This window comes from Peromyscus maniculatus, chromosome 4, assembly GCF_049852395.1.
Source record: "Peromyscus maniculatus bairdii isolate BWxNUB_F1_BW_parent chromosome 4, HU_Pman_BW_mat_3.1, whole genome shotgun sequence".
NCBI lineage: Eukaryota > Metazoa > Chordata > Mammalia > Rodentia > Cricetidae > Peromyscus > Peromyscus maniculatus.
In genome coordinates this window covers 91,477,498-91,497,659 of record NC_134855.1, presented here as the reverse complement: position 1 = coordinate 91,497,659, position 20,162 = coordinate 91,477,498, and the positions used below count along the sequence as shown (strand labels likewise).

At 42.7% G+C, this 20,162-nt stretch overlaps 1 long non-coding RNA gene across 1 annotated transcript in view; it reads right to left on the bottom strand.

Moving 5' to 3' along the window:
• LOC121828777 (uncharacterized) overlaps nt 1-19,940 on the bottom strand; it is a 67,144-nt gene extending 47,204 nt beyond the window's left edge. Inside the window, exon 1 of the long non-coding RNA XR_006071332.2 lies at nt 19,913-19,940. This is a non-coding gene — a long non-coding RNA (uncharacterized LOC121828777). The remainder of the gene's footprint in view (nt 1-19,912) is intronic.
• Between the last annotated feature and the right edge of the window lie 222 nt (nt 19,941-20,162).

The window sequence follows — 20,162 nt, the reverse complement described above, 5'->3', positions numbered from 1 at the left end:
CCTCAAAATGTGTACTGGGAGATCAAAGAAATGGCCCAGTCATTAGCAGCATTTGCTGCTCTTAAAGGTTCTGTTCCCAGCACACACCTCAGGCTGCTCACCACCACCTCTATTTCAAGCTCCACAGGATCTGATGCCCCCTTTCTGGCCTCCATTGGTGCCACATGCATGTGATACCCATACAGAAAAGCGGGCATACACATATACATAAATTTAAAAATAAATTAATTTTTAAAATGTATGTTAGAAACTTTATCCACATTGTAGGAATGCTAGGAGGTGGAGCCCAAAGTAAGATGTTTAGGCCACAAAGGTTCCATGGTTATGAATGGATTCATGCTTCTTAAGAAATGACTCTAGGGGCTGGCAAGATGGGTAAAGGCATTTGCTGCCAAGTCTGACAGCATGAGTTCAGTGTCTGGGACCATGTGGTGGAAGGTGAGAACTGATTCCCACAAGTTATCTTTGACCTCTACACATGCAACACGGCATAAGTGCTCAGCTAAATAAATAAATATATTTTTTAAAGATTTATTTACTTATTATGTATACAGTGTTCTGTTTGCATGTATCCCTGCAGGCCAGAAGAGGGAGCCAGATCTCATTACAGATGGTTGTGAGCCACCATATGGGTGCTGGGAATTGAACTCAGGACCTCTGGAAGAACAGCCAGTGTTCTTAACCTCTGAGCCATCTCTCCAGCCCTAAATAAATAAATATTTAAAAAAGCTATTCAGAACGTGAGTTGAACCTCGTGAATTCTCTCTCTCCCTCCCTCTCTCTCCTTCTCCTTTTTCTTTCCCTCCTTCTCTCTCTCTCTCTCTCTCTCTCTCTCTCTCTCTCTCTCTCTCTCTCTCTCTCTCTCTCACACACACACACACACACACACAAAATAATAAAATAAAATAATTAAAATAAGTGTGATAAAACCAGACTAGAAGCTAGAGCCCCTAATACTTTCTTTTACTCAAAAATCATTTTTATCTTTTGATCTACAAATGAAAAGCAAAAATACAGATAGTAAATCAAATTTGGTCCTTGAGCTATACTTTGTCTACCTTTGCCCTAAACCAGCATCTGCCCTTCAACCTTCTATGTTTCCCTCTGTGCCCATCACTTTCAATCCAGCCAAACTCTACATTCAGTGTGACTATTTCTAGGAAGCAAGGGTTCTCAATAGCCCTCATCTCAGTGTGAGTGAGTAAAAACTTGAATGTTTCCTCAGAGGCCAGGGGTTGAATAAGATCAATACTGCACAAAAGAAAACCAAGAGACGAAACCACCTTTAGCCCAACCAAGCCTTCCTCACAGCCTGCTAAGTGGTTTTGCAGTTTGCAGCTCACAGCTCACTGAAGTTGATTTTTCCATTGACAAAGCTTGTTTCTTCAGAGGAAATGTTATTTCAGCTAAACATAGGAAACTGTCGATGCTGTCTTGTGTCATACATATCTGTGTTCAACTTCCTGACCTCAAATTCAGCCCCCTTAGGGCTCGGTCTGAGCTGGGTGTGAAGAAAAGAGGACTCTCAGCCGATATGATCTGGTGTTGTGCCAGTCTGCACAGAATTAGAAGATGGATTATTGAGGATTTGTTTTCCTTTAGGAATTAGGGCTGGCACTGGCTTAGCTTTGGTACAGCAGAGGTATTAACTGAAATGCATTTCTGTCTTAACAGCCACATCCCTTTTAGCCTTGGTGACTTTGGAGTGACTTCCAAAGCAATCTCATCAGAATGAGTCGGCAGATTAAGGCTAACTTCATGTCAGAACCCCACACAATGAGAGAAGAAGTAGACCTCGGCAGCTTCCCCTCCTCACAAAATGAAATTCAGTGGTGGGAGATGGGCTGACAAATGGGTTTGTGTGTGTGTGGAGGGGGGTGAACCTTCAATTGGATTTCCTTCAGTCAACCCATAGCAAGGCAATTCACAACAGAAAACACCATGGTAAGGTGCAAGTACTGTCACGGTGATTGGTCATGCACCATGTTGGAGGCTCTCACTGGGCTAGTTTCATTGGAAATCTCACCTCTTTTTTCTTTATCTTCAGCAAATTCACTAGGTTTAATCAGTGTGAATCTGAAAATATGCATCTGCTCAGCTTTAGGAACCTTGGTTTTCTTTTCTGTGAAATGGGTGGCAATGTGGACAGAGAACAGAAGTAGAGATACATGGTGTGGTGCTTCATATTATCGATTTGATGGGATCTAGAATCACCCAGGAGATGAGCCAATGGGCATTTCTGTTATTGGAAATGGGAAGCATGGGTCTGCAGGCTAAGGTCCTGTACTAAATATAAAGGAGAAATAGAGATGAGCAACCATCCATCTCTTCTTACTGATTGTGGCTACAATTTAACCGACTGCTTCAAGCTCCTACTACCTTGACTCCCCACCATGATGGACTGTTTTGTATCCATGAACTGTGAGTCAAATAAGCCCCTGATCTTGTGAGTTGCTTTTGTCCAAGCATTTTATTCACAGCAACAGGACAAACAACTAAGATGGGTGGGTATCTGAAGGGCAAGCTAGGAGCATGTTAGCATATTACAAATGAGAGATATAGGGAGGTTGGACTAAAATGATGGCTGAACTTACATTAAGACAGACGTTTATTGAGTCCATAGATACTTCTGAAATCAAAGCTCAAGAGGATTTATGGTGTAGTGTGGGAAACACTGCGGACAGCCAGGTATCTGCTCCATCTTTACCACTTAGCTATCCTAACTCCAGGACTAGATGGAAGTGCCCATTTGTGGCTTTATGTTTCCATCATTAAGCCCTCCAGTACCGAGGACTCCCTGAACACTCAGCTCTTGGTTTGGCAGTGCCCTGGCTCTGACTACTTCACAGTTCCAGACAGGTGAGAAAACTTAGTTGGCACTAGTCTCCTCTGTTCTCCAGCTTCTTCTGAGGAAGGAAGCCCATAACATGTAGCAGATGGGACTAAGTCCCAGGGAAAAGGGAAGTCTAGGGCCTCAATGTCCAACTATCTCTGTTAGCTTTTGTAACATTGATGTTTTAAGTTACCACTGCTGGCAGACCCTGTGCTGGATTCTCTGTGCATTTCAGGAGTTAAAAAGATGTAAGTAAAACTCAAGGAAATTATAATTGAATGGAGGCAAAAATGTATGAAGTCAAGAGAACAAGTCTCTTAACTGTGGACTGTGCTCGGGACACTGGAGAATAATGACAGTGACATGTCATTGTATAACAACAATGTCAGGCTAAGTGCTGAAGGCATGAAAACCAAGGAAAGTAAGTTAGTGGGTAAGAAAAAAAAAGCCATCTTGGGGAGAAATGTTCTAAGCTAGGTTCTGAAAGGAATGCTGGATACAGACTCTTCTGTATAGAGGAATTGGACAAGAAGAAACTTTGGGAGTAAAGGCGTGGACTTGGTGTCACACAGGCAATGGACAAGGGACAAGAGAAGGGCTTTGCTTTGGTCTGGTAGGTCCACATTAGGGGGGTATAAGAGATGATGATGAAGAAGGCAGTGGCCTAGCTGATGGGGAATGCGAGCATGAGGCTGAGGTGATTGTGGTGCGATGCTGCCGACAGTCACAGGTGGGGAAGAGCATCTCGTGATGACGATCAAAGGAGTTTGATCATGGAACCAACTTTCAACACGGCCTAGGGGAAGAAAAAATTCAAGATGTACTCCCCTGAGGATCGGAATGGTAATTAGTGTGTGGATGTCCAAGTGCCTGGAAAAGAGTAATGGGTGTGGGGTAAGGAGGAAAAGTCAGATCTGAAAGGGATAGAAAAGGAAAGTGGACCCTGAATAACACAAAACAACAGCCCAAAGCCCCAACGCCTGCAGAGCCTTGGAGAATGGCAGTACCTCTGATGATAGCAGAGAAAGCTGCAAAGGTGCTAATGTGTGTGGGGAGGGAGACTTAGCAAGTCAGAGCTTGAAATATCCTAAGTGGAAATAATAAACACCTCTTCTAGATGACCTGGCATACCACCTCTGAGGACCGGACCATGAGTGGTTCTAATCTAATGGGGAAGAGAAAGAGAAAGCTTTTCGGCTGGGGGGAAGCAATACAGAATTTTCAGCCTTACACTTCTGAAGATGAGAGCCTAAAATATTTAGCAGCACTACCTGTATGCAAGCCCTTCATTTAATAACTATCTCCTGCATTTCCTGCATTCGTGACCCACTTTATCTTGTTCAAAAAGATTCTTCCATATCATCATTCTCTGTGAGCTCACAATTACATGAAATAAACAGGCCAGGCATCTCTCAGAATCATTTCTGAGAGACAGGGCATGGGCAACTGAAGTAGCTGATTCAGAAGTCACATGTCTGAGAAGACTGCTCTATTGAGCTCTGGTTGTAAATGTTTGCCATTAGCCTGGATTGGCTTCCTCCTACGGTGTGGTAATGAGAGTCATCTTTCTATAGTACAACTGACTCTTCATATGGAGCTGGCTAATACCCTGAGCCTTTTATGTGCACAGCCTTCTTTAATTCCTTCACCAACCCTATAGGAGAATGCTTTTCTTCATTTCACATATCATCAAACTGAAGACAAAAGATCTTTAGAAACTTGTTCAATGTTATAAACCCAGCAAGTGGCAAAGACAAAATATGATCCTAGGTGACTCCAGAGCTTAAATATTATATCTTACATCATACTGCAAAGAACCAACTATAATAAAGTGGCATTACACTTGGATGGCCATGTCATGCCTTGACTCAGCAAATCTAGTTAGTCTTCTTCATATGCTCTTCAGCCTTGTTTGTTTGTAATGCTGTTACTATCTTCTGGGTTTGAAAGACTTATAACCATTTGGACTAAGTTGTTAGTAAACACACATATTTGTATATGTATCTATATAGAGAGAGTTATAGATATGTAATTACATAATTACATACAGATGCATATACAAATCTATAAATGTAAATGATTTCTTCTAAAAACTTGAAATTAAAAAATTAATAACAGATAAATATAATGCATTAGCTACTTTTTTTGAGACAGGGTTTCTCTTTGTAACAGTCCTATTTGTCCTGGAACTCACTCCACAGACAAGGCTGGCCTTGAACTCACAGAGATCTGCCTGCCCCTGCCTCCTGAGTGTTGGGATTAAAGGAATGTGCCATCATCTAGTACTTAGTTACCTTTCTTGTTGCTGACTAAATACATGACGAAACAAAGGCTTGTTAAGGCTTGTCACAGATTGAGGACCATCATGGCAGGGACAATGACTGGTCACACTGCATCCACAGAGCTTGCTGAGGAGTGAGTGCTCACGGTCCCCTCACGTTCTCCTTTCCACTCAGTCTGAACCACCAGCGCATGGAATAATGTCACCCAGATTCAAGGTGTGTTTTCCCTCCTCAGTTAAATCTCTCTGGTATCGCTGTCCCAGATAAGCTCAAAGATGTGTCTCCTTGCTGGTTCCATGTTGAGTGAACTTTGCAACAAATATGAACCCTCACAATCACTGTCTTCTCTTCCTCCCTCCCCCTTTCCTCTTCATTCCTTTTCCTTCTTTCCGTCCTTCCTTCTTTCCTTCCTCCTCCCTTTCCTCCCTCCCTCCCTTCCATTTCCTTCTTCTCTCTCTCTCTCTCTCTCTCTCTCTCTCTCTCTCTCTCTCTCTCGGCTATTAGGGATTAGACCCAGGGTCTTATACATGTTTTTGCCTTCTACCACTAAGTTATACTCTCAACAATTTTTGTTCTTTTTGTGTGGATCTGTGCAGAGGCAACATTGTTCCAATATGCTTTAGACAATGATGGCATTGAGACTTAAAGAAAGAGAAAGGAGGTGTTGATATGCTGTCAGCACTGTACTAGATGTTTAGATACTTTATGCCACTTACTCTTTACAACAACCGTAAAACAGACATGATTTTCCTCATGAACAGATGAGAAAACCAATGCTTGTGGACATGATAACACTTGAACAGTGTCAGGAGACCAGAGTGAAGCAGAGCTGGGAATCATGTGACTCACTGCAGAGAGCCCTGCTGTGAGTAGGCAGCACTGGCCTGCCACAACAGTTTATGCAGGTGATGGGAAACTGCCATCATAGCAGCTCATTTGCATATCCAGCCTTCATCTTTCCCTTAATGTATGGCACATTTGTCATCTCTTCACATAAACACTGTGCCAACAGGGAGACCAAGGGCACAGTGATTCAGGCATCCTGGTTTCCCCAAGTTGCACCCAAACCTATATATGCTGAAATGAATGGATTGGAAACTAACAATGGAGGCCATAGGGAAGCATTCGTTTGGTTTTGTTGGTGGTGATTTTTGTTTGCTTGGTTTGGTTTGATTGTTTTGGTTTAGTTTGGTTTCAATATTGGTTTTGGTTTTGGTTTATTTTCATCATGCTTAGAATGCCAAGAGAAGGATTTTTGTTGTTGTTGTTGTTTTTGTTTTTTAAGAACTTTGCAATGTAATCTAGGTGAGTCATGACTAGAGCTAATAGGGCTTCCATCTCTACCTGAAATGATGTTTGTTTCCCTGTTGACACTAAAACTCCATGAGGAGTTTAGTGCCTCCAACATGAGTTTGACTAAGCAAAATTGGCAATTAGCAAAAATGACATTGCCAAATTAATTTATGAGGCCACAGTTACCCTGATACCCAAACCACAACAAAGACTCCATTTAAAAAAAAGAGAGAGAGAGAATTACAGGCCAATATCCCTTGTGAACACAGATGCAAAATACTCAATAAAATACTGGCAAACTGAATCCAAGAACACATCAAAAAGATCACCCACCATGATCAAGTGTGCTTCATTCAGAGATGCAGGGATAGTTCAACGTATGAAAATCTGTCAGTGTAATCCACCATATAAACAAACTGAAAGAAAAAAAATGCATGATCATCTCATTAGATGCTGAAAAAGTCTTTGACAAGTCCAAAACCCCTTCATGATAAAAGTAGACTTGGAGAGATCAGGGATACAAGGGATATACCTAAATATAATAAAAGCAATATATAGCAAGCCAATAGCCAGCATCAAATTAAATGGAGAGAAACTCAGAGCAATTCCACTAAAATCAGGAACAAGACAAAACTGTCTACTCTCTCCATATCTATTCAATTTCAAGTAGCTAGTACTCGAAGTTCTAGCTAGAGCAACAAGACAACCAAAGGACATCTAGGGGATACAAGTTGGAAAGAAAGAAGTCAAAGTATCATTATTCATAGATGATATGATAGTATACATAAGTGATACCAAAAATTCTACCAGGGAACTCTTACAGCTGATAAACACCTTGAATGAAGTGGCTGGATACAAGATTAACTTAAAAAAAAAAAAAAACAGTGGCCCTCCTATATACAAACAATAAAGGGACTGAGGAAGAAATCAAGGAAACAACACCTTTCACAGGAGCCACAAATAATATAAAATATCTTGGTGTAACTAACCAAGCAAGTGAAAGACCTGTATAACAAGAACTTCAAATCTTTGAAAAAAAAGTAACTGGAGAAGATATCAGAAGATGGAAAGATCATGATCAGTAGAATTAGCATACTAAAAATTGCCATTTTACCAAAAGCAATCTACAGATTCAAGGCAACTCCAATTAAAATCCCAACACAATTCTTTACAGACCTTGAAAGAACAGTACTCAACTTCATATGAAAAACTAAAAATCCCAGGATAGTTAAAACAATCCTGTACAATAAAGAAACTTCCAGAGGTATCACCATGCCTAATTTCAAATGCTACTACAGGGCTATAGTAATGAAAACTGGCCTAAAAACAGACAGGAGGATCAGTGGAATTAAAGACCCAGACACAAGTCCACACACCTATGGATACCTGATTTTCAATAAAGAAGCCAAAATTTTACAATGGAAAAAAAGAAAGCATGGCTGGAGAAATGGTTCTACAGTTAAGAGCATTGACTGCTCTTCCAGAGGTCCTGAGTTCAATTCCCAGCCACATGGTGGCTCACAACCATCTATAATGAGATCTGACGACTGCTTCTGATATGCAGGCAAACATGCAGACAGAACACTGTATACACAATAAATAAATAAATCTTTAAAAAAAAACAGAAAGAAATGTTTCTGGTGCTGGTCTAACTGGATGTCAGCACATAGAAGAATGCAAGTAGATCTGTATCTATCACCCTGCACAAAACTCAAGGCCAAGTGGATCGAAGACCTCAACATAAACCCAGATACACTGAACCTGACAGAAGAGAAAGTGCAAAGTAACCTTGAATGAATTGGCACAGGAGACAACTTCCTGAACAGAAAACCAGTAGTGGACAAACTACGTTCAACAATTAATTAATGGAACCTCATGAAACTTAAAAGTTTCTGTAAGGCAAAGGATACCATCAATAAGACAAAACAGTAGCTCATAGAATGGGGAAAGATTTTCACCATCCCCACATCTGACAGAGGGCTGATTTCCAAAATATATAAAGACCTCAAGAAACTAGATATTAAAAACCCAAATAATCCAATTTTAAAATGGGGTACAGATCTAAACAGAGAAGTCTCAACAGAAGAATCTCAAATGGCTGAGAAATACTTAAAGAAATGTTCAAAATCCTTAACCATCAGGGAAATGTAAATAAAAATGACTCTGATATTCCACCTTACACCTGTCAGAATATCTAAGATCAGAAACATAAGTTGACAACTCATGCTGGAGAGGATGTGGAACAAAGGGAACACTCCTCCATTGCTGGTGGGAGTGAAAACTTGTATAGCCACTTTGGAAATCAATATGGTGGTTTCTCAGAAAGTTGGGAATCAATCCACCTCAAGACCTAGCTGTACCAGTCCTAGGCATATACCCGAAGGACACACCATCATACCACAAGGACACTTGCACAACTGTATTCATTGCAGCTTTATTCATGATAGCCAGAATCTGGAAACAACCTAGATGTCCCTCAACTAAAGAATGGATAAAGAAAATGTGGTACATTTACACAATGGAGTACTATTGAGCTGTTTAAAAAAAAAATGGAATCATGAAATTTCCAGGCAAATGGATGGGACTAGAAAAAAGTCATCTCGAGTAAGGTAACCAAGACCCAGAAAAAAAATGTACATACTCACTTATAAATAAGTGCAAAAGTGGATATTAGCTGTAAAATAAAGGATAACCAGGCTACAATCCACAGACCCGGAGAAGCTATGAAACAAGGAAGACTCGAGGGGGGACACTCAGATCTCCCCGGGAAGGGGAAATGAAGACATTTTGTGAGTGGATTGGGGTGTGAGTAGGGATGGGAACATGAGGGATTAGGTGGGGAATGGGGAGAGAGACCTGAAAGAGCTAACTGGAAAAGGGGGTGCATCTCGGGGTCAGGTAGGAACATGGTGCAAGGGAAACTCCCAGGAATCTTCAAGGATGACCGTGGTGGAATTGTGTTCCCCAAAATATTGTGCACCCTAATAAACTTATCTGGGTTCAGAGAACAGAACAGCCACTAGATACAGAGGCCAGAAAATGGTGGCACACATACCTTTAATCCTATCACTTGGGAGGCAGAGATCCATCCAGATCTCTGTGAGTTTAAAGCCACACTGGAAACAGCCAGGCATGGTGACTCATGCCTTTAATGCTGGAAAGTGATGGCAGAAAGCAGAAAGGTATATAAGGCATGAAAACCAGGAAGCCAGGTTAAGCTTTCAGGCTTTTGAGCAGCAGTTCAGCTGAGACCCTTTTGGATGAGGACTCAGAAGCTTCCAGTCTGAGGAAACAGGATCAGCGGAGGAATTGGCAAGATGAGGTAGCTGTGGCTTGTTCTGCTTCTTTGATCTTCCAGCATTCACCCCAATACCTGGCTCCAGGTTTGTTTTTATTAATAAGACTCTTTAAGATTCATGCTACAGATGACCCCAGCTAAGACTCATAGCAATTACAGATACGTAGCATGAATTGGCCTTCTCCTGTGACCAGGCAAGACTTCAAGTGGAAAAATTGAGATACCAACCCAATCACATAATCTTTGACCTACAGTCTGTTCTGCTTATGAGATGTGCTAGGGTAAGGGTGGGAGTAGAGATTGTGGGAGTGGTCAACCAATGACATGTCCAGTCTGAGACTCATGCCATGAGAGTGAGTCCACACCTGACACTACCTAGAGTGCCAGGACCCAGAAGCTGGATGACCCAGAGACCTAGGATAGAAGCAAACACAACTGGAGGAAAACAAAAAAAAAATGTCAATGTAATGATGCCTAACGATATTCTGCTATACTCATAGATTGGTGCCTAGTCCAACAGGCATCAGAGAGCCTTCATTCCAGCAGCTGGTGGAAACAGATGCAGAGAACCACAGTCACACATTAGGCAGAGCTCAGGGTATCCTGCTGTAGAGAGGGAGGAAGGATTGTAGGAGCCAGAGGGGTCAAGGACATCACAAGAAAACTCACAGAAACAACCAACCTGGGCTCATAGGCGCTCACAGAGACTGAACCGACAACCAAGGAGCCTGTATGGGAGCAACATATAGGCCTTCTACTTATATGTGACAGTTGTGTAGCTTGGTCTACGTGTGGGACTCCTAACAGTGGGAGCAGGGGCTATCCCTGAGGTTTGGACTGGCTTTTGGTAACCTATTCCTCAGACTTGGTTGCCTTGGCCGGCCTAAATACAAGAGGAGGTGCTTGGTCCTGCTGCAGCATGATATGTCATGCTGCAAGGCCTGCCCCCTTCTGAACAGAAACAGAGGAGGAGTGGATTGAAGGGGATGGGGGGAGGGGAAGAATGGGAGAAGGGGAGGAGGGGGAAACTGTGGTCTGGATGTAAAATAAATAAATAATTTAAATTTAAAAAAAAAGAAAGGAATGGTCTAAGAAACAAAGGAAAATACCCTAAGACTCCAAGCCAAGCCAGAGGAACATCTGGCATTACTCTGAACTCTGAGTGTCAAGCCAGAGGAACATCTGGCATCACTCTGAACTCTGAGTGTCAAGCAGAGGCAAACAGCACCCAGTATTCAGAAGCTGCCCCGGTACACACTATAGCCTATGTCATGCTTCTATCGGGTACAGACAGGCTCACACAACACCAACTTCAAATAAGATCATGATAAGCACTTCCATTATGAGTGATTCAGCACAGACCAAAACAAGGCCACAGCATTAACCACAAAATCCCAAACATCCCACTCTCAGATAAAAGAAATGATTTTTTTTTCTTTTTTACCAATTGCCACTGTATGTACATTCTAGTCTCCCCTCTCTATGAGTAACAGTGACCGAGATATATGGTCATAGAATTGCTCCTGAGAAAACATCCAACCTAGAGCAAAACTCCTGCCTCCCTATGTGCTTCTTGAATCATCCAACCCAGATCCCAAGGCTTATGGTAAGTTCTCCCTAACACTTTCTAACTGAGATGCCCAAAGGTTCTCCATGGTGTGTGTGTGTGTGTGTGTGTGTGTGTGTGTGTGTGTGTGTGTGTGTGTGTGTGTACACGCATGCACACGCACGCACGCGCACGCACGTTTGCTTCAGTGAGTACTAAACCCAACGTGGCCAACTACAAACATGTACCTGATGCTCTTTGTCTAGAGTATATTGTCAATGCTTATCTAGATGTATGAGAACTCAAACCCCAGTTTCTATTATATTTTACTTTAAGACAGCTTCAGAACATTTTTTTTTCGAGACCAGGTTTCTCTATGTAACTTTGCACCTTTCCTGGAACTCACTCTGTAGCCCGGGCTGGCCTTGAACTCACAGAAATCCACCTGTTTCTGCCTCCTGAGTGCTGGGATTAATGGCGTGTGCCACCACTGCTCAGCTAGCTTCAGAACATTTTGTCACCATCTGGGGCACTTAACACTGGTCATAGTTACACTTTACCAGTGTTGCCGGTGCCATCTTCATAGGTCCATCTTCTACTAGTCATTTCTCTCCCAAGCAATATTACAAATACCGACCACACTGGTTCTTCCAAAGGGATTTGCAGTAGTTAATAACTCTCACAGAGTTATAATTATAACAAGAAACAGGGGCAAGGTTTCCTAGTCTTTTACTATGTGTCCTCACTCCCAGAAGCTGTCACTTTGCCTTCATTGCCCCTCCAAACTGTGGCCCTTAGGGGGACAGTCTCCCTCTGCTGATTAGCATGGCCTAGCAGTCCTGCAGCAGCACAAGGAAGGTGGAATGAGGATAAGTTTCCAAATGTGCACTGTGGGTTCCTGATGATGGAAGCAAAGCTCATAAGCCTCTCCTCAATCCAGGTGGGTCTGTCTCAACTAACATGAATGTAAGTCACAAAAGTCCTTATCTCAGTGCCCAAAGCCTTCCCAAGCTCAGCTCTCTTCCAGCACCTAACTAACTAGTTAGAAGAAGAGCAGCAGGGTGAACAGCCAGCGAGAACAAAGGAGTCAGCTTGTCAATGCAGTCTTTGCCCACAGTTTGAAGAAGACCATCTTCAAAAATCCTTCTCCAGAGGGCTCCTCGGCAGCTGTGGGTTTGGAGGAGCATAATTTCCCCCGTTGCTTAGCTGAATAATCTCTGGCACCCGTGTTATCCTTTTTCGTCTCCTCACAGTCTAACCTTGACAGATCAAACACGAACTTTTCATAAACACTAAATATTAATGAGGCAGATATACAAAGCAACTGTCCTAAGAAACAGAAACAAAACCCAAGCAGGCTACTCTGTTGAGACAATAAGGAAATGTAGAGTGATAAGGAGAATGTGCTCAATATAGGTTGAAAACCTTAACTGTACTCTTACCTCTGGTCACTGATACCAAAACAAAAACCCAAAAAGAACTCCCTTGACAGTGGCCATAGGGGCTCCCCTCACCTCAACACTCTTCCTGCCAGGCTACAGGAAACAAGATGCACAGCTGAGCCTCTGGGAGACGTCTTATTTTAATCTTCCAGTTAGCTTCCTAACATTGTGTCACCATCTAGGGAACTTAAAACTGGTCATAGTCACACTTACTAGTTTCAATACGTTTTATGTTGGGTTCTATCCTGAGTGTTATGTACTCATATTCTTTTACCTCACAAATCTATTCTATGAGGCAAATACTATCACCATTGCATTTTACACATCTATAAGCTGGGGCACAAAATCAAGGGGGTTATTTGAATTTGGGGAACTACTAACTTGGAAAACTCTCACCGAAACCCTGAGTCTGACTTCTGGGGTGTGTTTTTCGGGAAGCCAGGAAGGAAAATAGGGGACAAAGCAGTATGCAAAAAAGCCTTGTCCCCTAGATCCTCAGACCCACAGCCAGAATGGGAGTGGGTGGTGACTCCCTCCTGCCCATGTCCTGGGTAGGACAGTGGCCCTCATTGTGGGGCGGGTAAGCACTAAGACTTACGTAGAGACTCTCGAAGGTTATATGGGAATGGCTAGTGTTGGGGGCACTGATTTCCACATGCATATTTCTAAAATGGATCTCCATAGGAACCAGTGATGTCTACACATGGTCTTTCCCACCAGCTTTCCACAATGCCCTTGTCTCAAGGATAAGAAGGAAGCACAACCCTTTCCAGCCCCTCCAGGCACAGTGCCACAGACTTTAGGCCTCCGAAAGAGATAACTGGATGATAAAGGCACTAGGAAGCTGCACCCAGAAGGTAAGTAACCCTGAAGACCTGGTAACACTCTTTAGAAACCAAATGGTTTCCAATGTTTTACTTTCAACAAAATTGAAAGCAGACATAACGGAGTTGATAAACTATTAAGAATAAATGCATTGCTTAATTAAATAAATATTCTTAAATTTAAATTCATTTAACAAATAAAAAAATGGACAATACTTATTTGGTGCCATGTGATGTTTTGAGATACACACATGCATACATACTTATATACATACATACATACACACATATACATGTACACACACACAGCAATACTCAGATCATGGTAAGCATTTCTCTCTCCTCAAACATTTATCATCTTAGGGATGAAACATCTAAGCCTTTTTCTCGCAGTGTTTTGAACTATAGAGTACATCATCATTATCTCTAGTTACCCTGCTGTGTGGCACTGAGACTCTTACCACTGTCTAACAATGTCTTATATTACAGATAACTCACTCCTCTATAACTACAGCCAGAACCTTTCCCTGCTACTCCAAAGCGTTATAATGGTACAAGTTACTTTCAGCCATCCATCATCCCCAACAACAACAAAAATGCTTTTCAAAAACCTGGCAGCTCCTTTGGGTATCCTCTCAAGAATGAAGGGACTTCTGAGCCCAAAGCCTTCAGATATTTATGTGAACATGATCATTTGGTCCTTAAAACTATGAAAATAAAAATAGAAAAACAGTTTTATATTTATTTGTTACATTCACTCATGGATATATGCTAATGTTCGCCCCTACCTAGGTATATCACTAATTGGGGAGATGGCAAGGAGGCATTATTTCCAGAGTTTTTCACTTTGTTCTCAGTAGTCATTGAAATTAGATTCAAGTGATTTGTTACTTACAATCAAAAGGCAGAACTACAACGCTACACTTTAAAGATCACAACTGGTTTTACTCTGCAATTCTAGACTGTATAGAGCACTTTATTGCATGAAGTAGAATTCCCATGGGCTAAGAAGAAGAGGTCGACTTTTACAATTAGTGTGCATAGGTGTGTGTGTGTGTGTGTGTGTGTGTGTGTGTGTGTGTGTGTGTGTGCATGTGCACATGCCCACATGAGTAAGCACCACACTGCATAATGAGGCCAGAGGACAACTTTACAGAGTTGGTTCTCTCCTTCTACCCTGTGGGTTCCAGAGATTGAACTCAGGTTGTCAGGCTTGGCAGCAAGAGCCTTTTCCTACTGAGAAATCTTTCTGGCCCAACAGGTTGCTTTTATGGACAGAGAAGGGTTTTAAAAACTATGCAAAATGCAGAGTTGATTAATATAAATTACTTGTAAAAAGACAAAATAATAGAAAAATGGTTGCTTAGTTAATACCAGATTGCTTTAGGCCAGTTCCTTTAAATAAGGATGAAAACAGAGAGAATTTCATTATCACTGTAGAAACTACCTGTTTGGGAAGTTTGCCTGCTCTCATTCATTTCTTATGGTTTACTGGAAAAAAACAGTTAACAGCTTTTTTTGGTTTGAAGACAAGTAATTTAGTACAGTTGGATGTGTTGTGATTGTTTAGTCTCATCTATTGGGGTTCAGTACAGAAACTAAGTCAATAACAATGGCCCCCTGTAATACCCAGTTAACAATACTGGTAGACATTGTTATCATATCTCAATTTTGAATATTAGTTCTTTTATAATTTGTTCCTACACTGCTAGGTTTTGGCTGTACTCATGAAGGCATTAAACAACAGAGTATGGTTGCCATTTTATTTGAGCCTAGATCCACACTCAAGACCCTTGACCTATTTCATGTGTGCTTGCGCATGTGTGTGAGTGTGTACACTTATGAATCTCTGTGTCTTTAAAGTGCCAAGGGAGAAAGAGGAAGGAAGATGTTCTGAAGGTCCTGGATTCTTTTCAGGGAGGCTGGACTTGTCCTGCCTTTTAGAGATTGTTCTCTTTTTCCCTTGCTCCATGGTGATTCCTTCAAGCTCAGTCACAGGATTCTCTTCCTTCCAACTCCTCTTTCTCATCCCTTCTCTTTCAACTCACCTCTCCCCCCACCCTGTATGCATGTGGTTTTGGTATGTGTTCCAGGCTGGCCTCAGATTCTCATAGTCCTCCTGTTCCAGCTTTCCATGTGCTGGGGTTGTAGCCATGTATTACCATGCCAGGTGTCACACAGTGGATTGATTGATTGATTGATTGATCTGAAGTACTAGAGATTGAATCCAGGATCTCACCCACGGTAGGAAGGAGCCCTTCCACTGAGCTATTATTTGAGCCCTTTTAACACAGTTCAGGAAGTACTTACTTACTGTCAGGTTACCACGCCCACCACTTATTTTCTGTATTAGGTCCCATGAAGACTGCAATTTCTTCAGACCTGAGAGCTTTCTCCACATGCTTGTTGTTGTTGTTATGTGTGTGTGAGACACTTAGGCTACATGGCACAGTGGTGAGTGGATTCTGGCAGGTAAGTTTATTATCTGGATCATCATATTTTGGTGTGTCATATGGTTGGAAAATAAATAACCACTCAAAAGTTATACAAACATCATCAGACAGAGCCATGTCACAGAAGCGCTCCAGTTGTTCCACATTTAATGTGCCCTTCGGTGACTCAGTGGTGGGAGAGACCGAGAACATTAGTGGCCAAGCTACTCTTGTCGGTGCGCACTTACAGGCTCTGAGAGGGCTCTCCGAAGTAATTCCCTCAACTGTAGTTCATTAGCAGATGCTAACAATCCCCTTCTGGCCTTAATTAATTACCTTGCTTTGGAGTCAAAGAGGGGAATGGTTGTCAAGAGTATTATTTGCTCAATTACCCCAAAGCCATAGATAATGTGTGGTAATGGATTGGAAGATGAAACACCAGCCTTGCTCCAATCCCACAACCGTAAAACTGTGTTCTGTTCATTAAGGCACATGGCATCAGTCATGAGAAGAGCTTACAGTCAAGGCAACAGTAAACGGAATCGGAGGTGAAATCTCTCCATTTACTTTCCAGCATAAACACAGAAAGTCTACACTGCAAAGAGCTTTCTGATATTCAAAGACAAATTCCTGAGGACTCCCTGTCCTTTTCCACCTTCCTTTTTGGCCATTTTGTGGCTGTTTCATGGATGACCTCACCCACAGGCTGGTTGTTCCCTGTATGGCATGATTAAACCTCAGCTCAGAGGCCCTCAGTGATAACATTACATTTATGCTTGATTTTAAAAATCATGTTGTAGTTGGTTAGGGTTTGTGCTATAAAGCAAATCCCTTTCTCGTGTTTTAAGTAATAAACACTGGTGAAAATATAAATCTAGGCCTATTTGAGAGAGTCAGTAAGTAGGTAATTGATGTCATATAGAAATAAAGAAGCTTCATGTAATGATGAGCTAGGGTGAAAGGAAGCACAGCATATGTATATGTGTGGTATATGTATGGTGCAATATATATATGTATGTAATCAGTGTGCATGTATTGTTTTAGTGTGTGTGTGTGTGTGTGTGTGTGTGTGTGTGATTTCTCTATATGGTGTGTATGTTTGGTATGGTATGTGTATGATTGGTATGCATGTACCATATTTAACTCTGTGTAGGTGGTTGCTATATGTGGTGCACATGTATGGTCTAGATTATATATGTATGTGATTGGTGTGCATGTACCATATTTAACTCTGTGTATGTGAGATTGCTGTCTGTGGTGCACATGTGTGGTATGGTACACACATGTGTGATTAGTGTTATGTGCATGTAATGTGCTTAAATCTGAGCGTGTGTATGTGGGCTTTATTCAGAAAGTATTTCCTCGGCTGAGTCTTGAAGGATGAGTGCCTGAAAGATGGTAAGAGTCAGGTCTGTTAGGCAGAATAAACAGTACTCCAGCATGCAGAGGGGAAACCAGGTCTTGGGAAAGCATGCCTGCTGGGAGATGGAGCTGTGCTAGGGGGTTCTGATCTGCTCACTAGTGACCTATGTGTCCATCTCAGGCCAAATAAATCAGACTTGATGAGGGAAAGTAGCTAGTTTTGTCTCATCGGCAATGTGGAACTTGGCCTTCGGGGTGAATCATGGGAAACTGTCCTGGGGCTGTTGTTCCCTCCTGCTCTCTGTGGTTTTCACTGATTGCAGAGCTGACTGGGCGAGTGCTTAAACCCACGGCACTCAAACTTTAGCTCGTTTGCATGGTCCGTGTGTGTCCCCAGACCCTACTACAGCTTGTTGACCCTGAATCTGCTCCTTTTTTGCTGAAAAGAATATCTGCACGCCTCCTTAAAAAAATCGCTGGGTTTCAGAGCACTCCTCTGTGTATATTCACTCATATGCCTTTCCCAACTGCCTTTTCAACCAAGACTGCCATTTAGAGCAAAAGCTCTCAGCAGCAACAGCAGGTTCCTATCCACCACCAGTTCTGGCTTGGGATAACCCTCCATGAATATAAAAGGATCAATTTAGAACCTGTGAAAACGTCTCCAGTTTTTATGACTTTCTATCCTTTATTGAATTATTTGTAGCCCACAGATGCTATTCACAGCTGAAATAAAAAGTGAAAGCTAAATACTTTTTGCTGTTGCCTTGCTAATGTCTGATTCCTGCAGCTCACTTGTGTGTGCTAATCAGACTATATTGATACCACCTCTTATTTAAAAAAGAAAAACAATAACCCATCACCAGGAACCTCTGATGGCCTCACCCCTGCTATCCCCACCCCTGCTACCCTCATCCCTGTAACCCTCATCCCCTTCTATCCCCACCCCTGCTACCCTCCCCCTGCTATCCCCACCCCTGCTATCCCCACCCCTGCTATCCCCACCCCTGCTATCCCCACCCCTGCTATCCCCACCCCTGCTATCCCCACCCCTGCTATCCCCACCCCTGCTATCCCCACCCCTGCTATCCCCACCCCTGCTATCCCCACCCCCTGCTATCCCCACCCCTGCTACCCTCATCCCTGTAACCCTCATCCCCTGCTATCCCCACCCCTGGTATCCCCGCCCCTGCTACCCTCCCCCCTGCTATCCCCACCCCCTGCTTTCCCTACCCCCTGCTACCCCCATCCCCTGCTAACCCTACCCCCTGCTGGGGGAGAATGAGTGCTGATACACCAGCTAGGCATTAGGACACTGTCAGCCTGGAATGCTTGCTTGGGGGCTTCCTCATTCTGAGCTGTAATGAAAACAGACAGAATTCTCAGCTTCACTCAGCATTCGTCATCCAAGAACCTTGACTGTTTATTGTGAGGTGATTTTGTCCACTGGTTGACATTGCTTTCATCTTCGCTCACTAGGCTCACTTTTGCTGGCATTGCCCTATCAATAAGGGCATATAGTTTCTCATCGCCCAGGTAAATTTCTATACCTGAGATCTGCAAAATGATCAGGACTCTAATAGGGTGGACTGGAAATGCCTTATTCACCACGAAGATTGTACAGCAAACAGTTCACTTGTTTTTAACTCTGTGGATATGAAAAGAGAAAACCCCTACTCCATCCTCCACTGCTCAATATAGATCAAACCCTGGATCTCCTAATTGCTAGGCAGGTGACACCACTGAGCTACACCCATAGCCCGCTATCTCATTTGTAAACAGCAGTTTGCTATCCTATTGGTTAGAGTTTTGTACAAGAAAACCTTTAAACAAGTCCCAGGTTTAAAGCAACTCGGTTCAGGATTGTAGTGGCCAGTCTCCAGAAGGGCCAATCTCCAGAAGGGCCAGTCTCCAGAAGGGCCAATCTCCAGAAGGGCCAGTCTCCAGAAGAGCCCTCTTTACTTCACAGTATCTCATCCCCTCTCACATGTCACAGGATTAAACTGTCACCAGCAAACTAAACATTTGTGCTCCATCCATATCTAAAGTCCTAACCTCCAATGTGGTGGTCTTAGAATGGGCCTTTGGGGGTGCCTAGGTCTAAGTAAGGCCATGACAGTGGAACCCACGTGAGCTTGGTGCCTTTGTAAGAAAATGGTGACACAACAGAGCTTCCTGGTTCTCCCACATGAGGACACACGCAGGAAGAGGACCTTCACCAAAAACCAAATTGGCCAGCATCATGATCTTGGCCTTCCCAGCCTTCAGATCTATAGGGGAAAAAAAAAAAAAAAGAACGTTGTTCAATCTGCCTGGTCTGTGTATGTTCCTATAGCACCTTGAGTTAAATTCAGAGTTGAGACCTCTCAGGCCATGCCATTAGACAGACTGCAGCCTCCACCTTGTCCTCTCTCTCTAGGAATGTGAGGACTGCCGCCAGCCGGCTTACTGTGAAGAGATGTACACAGCAGAGGCCTGAGTGGGGGAACAGGGCCTCTCCAACAGCCCTCACCATGTGAGTAAGTCCTCACAGAAGAGCCATCTGCTAGTCTCACTCAAGTGCATGGAACTGAAATGCAACCGGCGTCTTGAACTCTGACCTGCAGCTTTTTGAGACATCTGGATCCAGAATCACTCAGCTAAGGTGTTCATGAATTCCTGGTCCGTACTGTAAAAGAAAGAAAATGTTTACTGTTGTTTTGAACAACTAAGTTTGGGGTTAATTTCTAGCTAATAGACTTTTTTTTAATTCAAATATAATTGAAAATAAATTTCCTAATAGGAATGACTAAGGAATCTGCATATTCTCAACTCCTCAGAGTTCACATGAAACTGCTGGACACAGCTCTT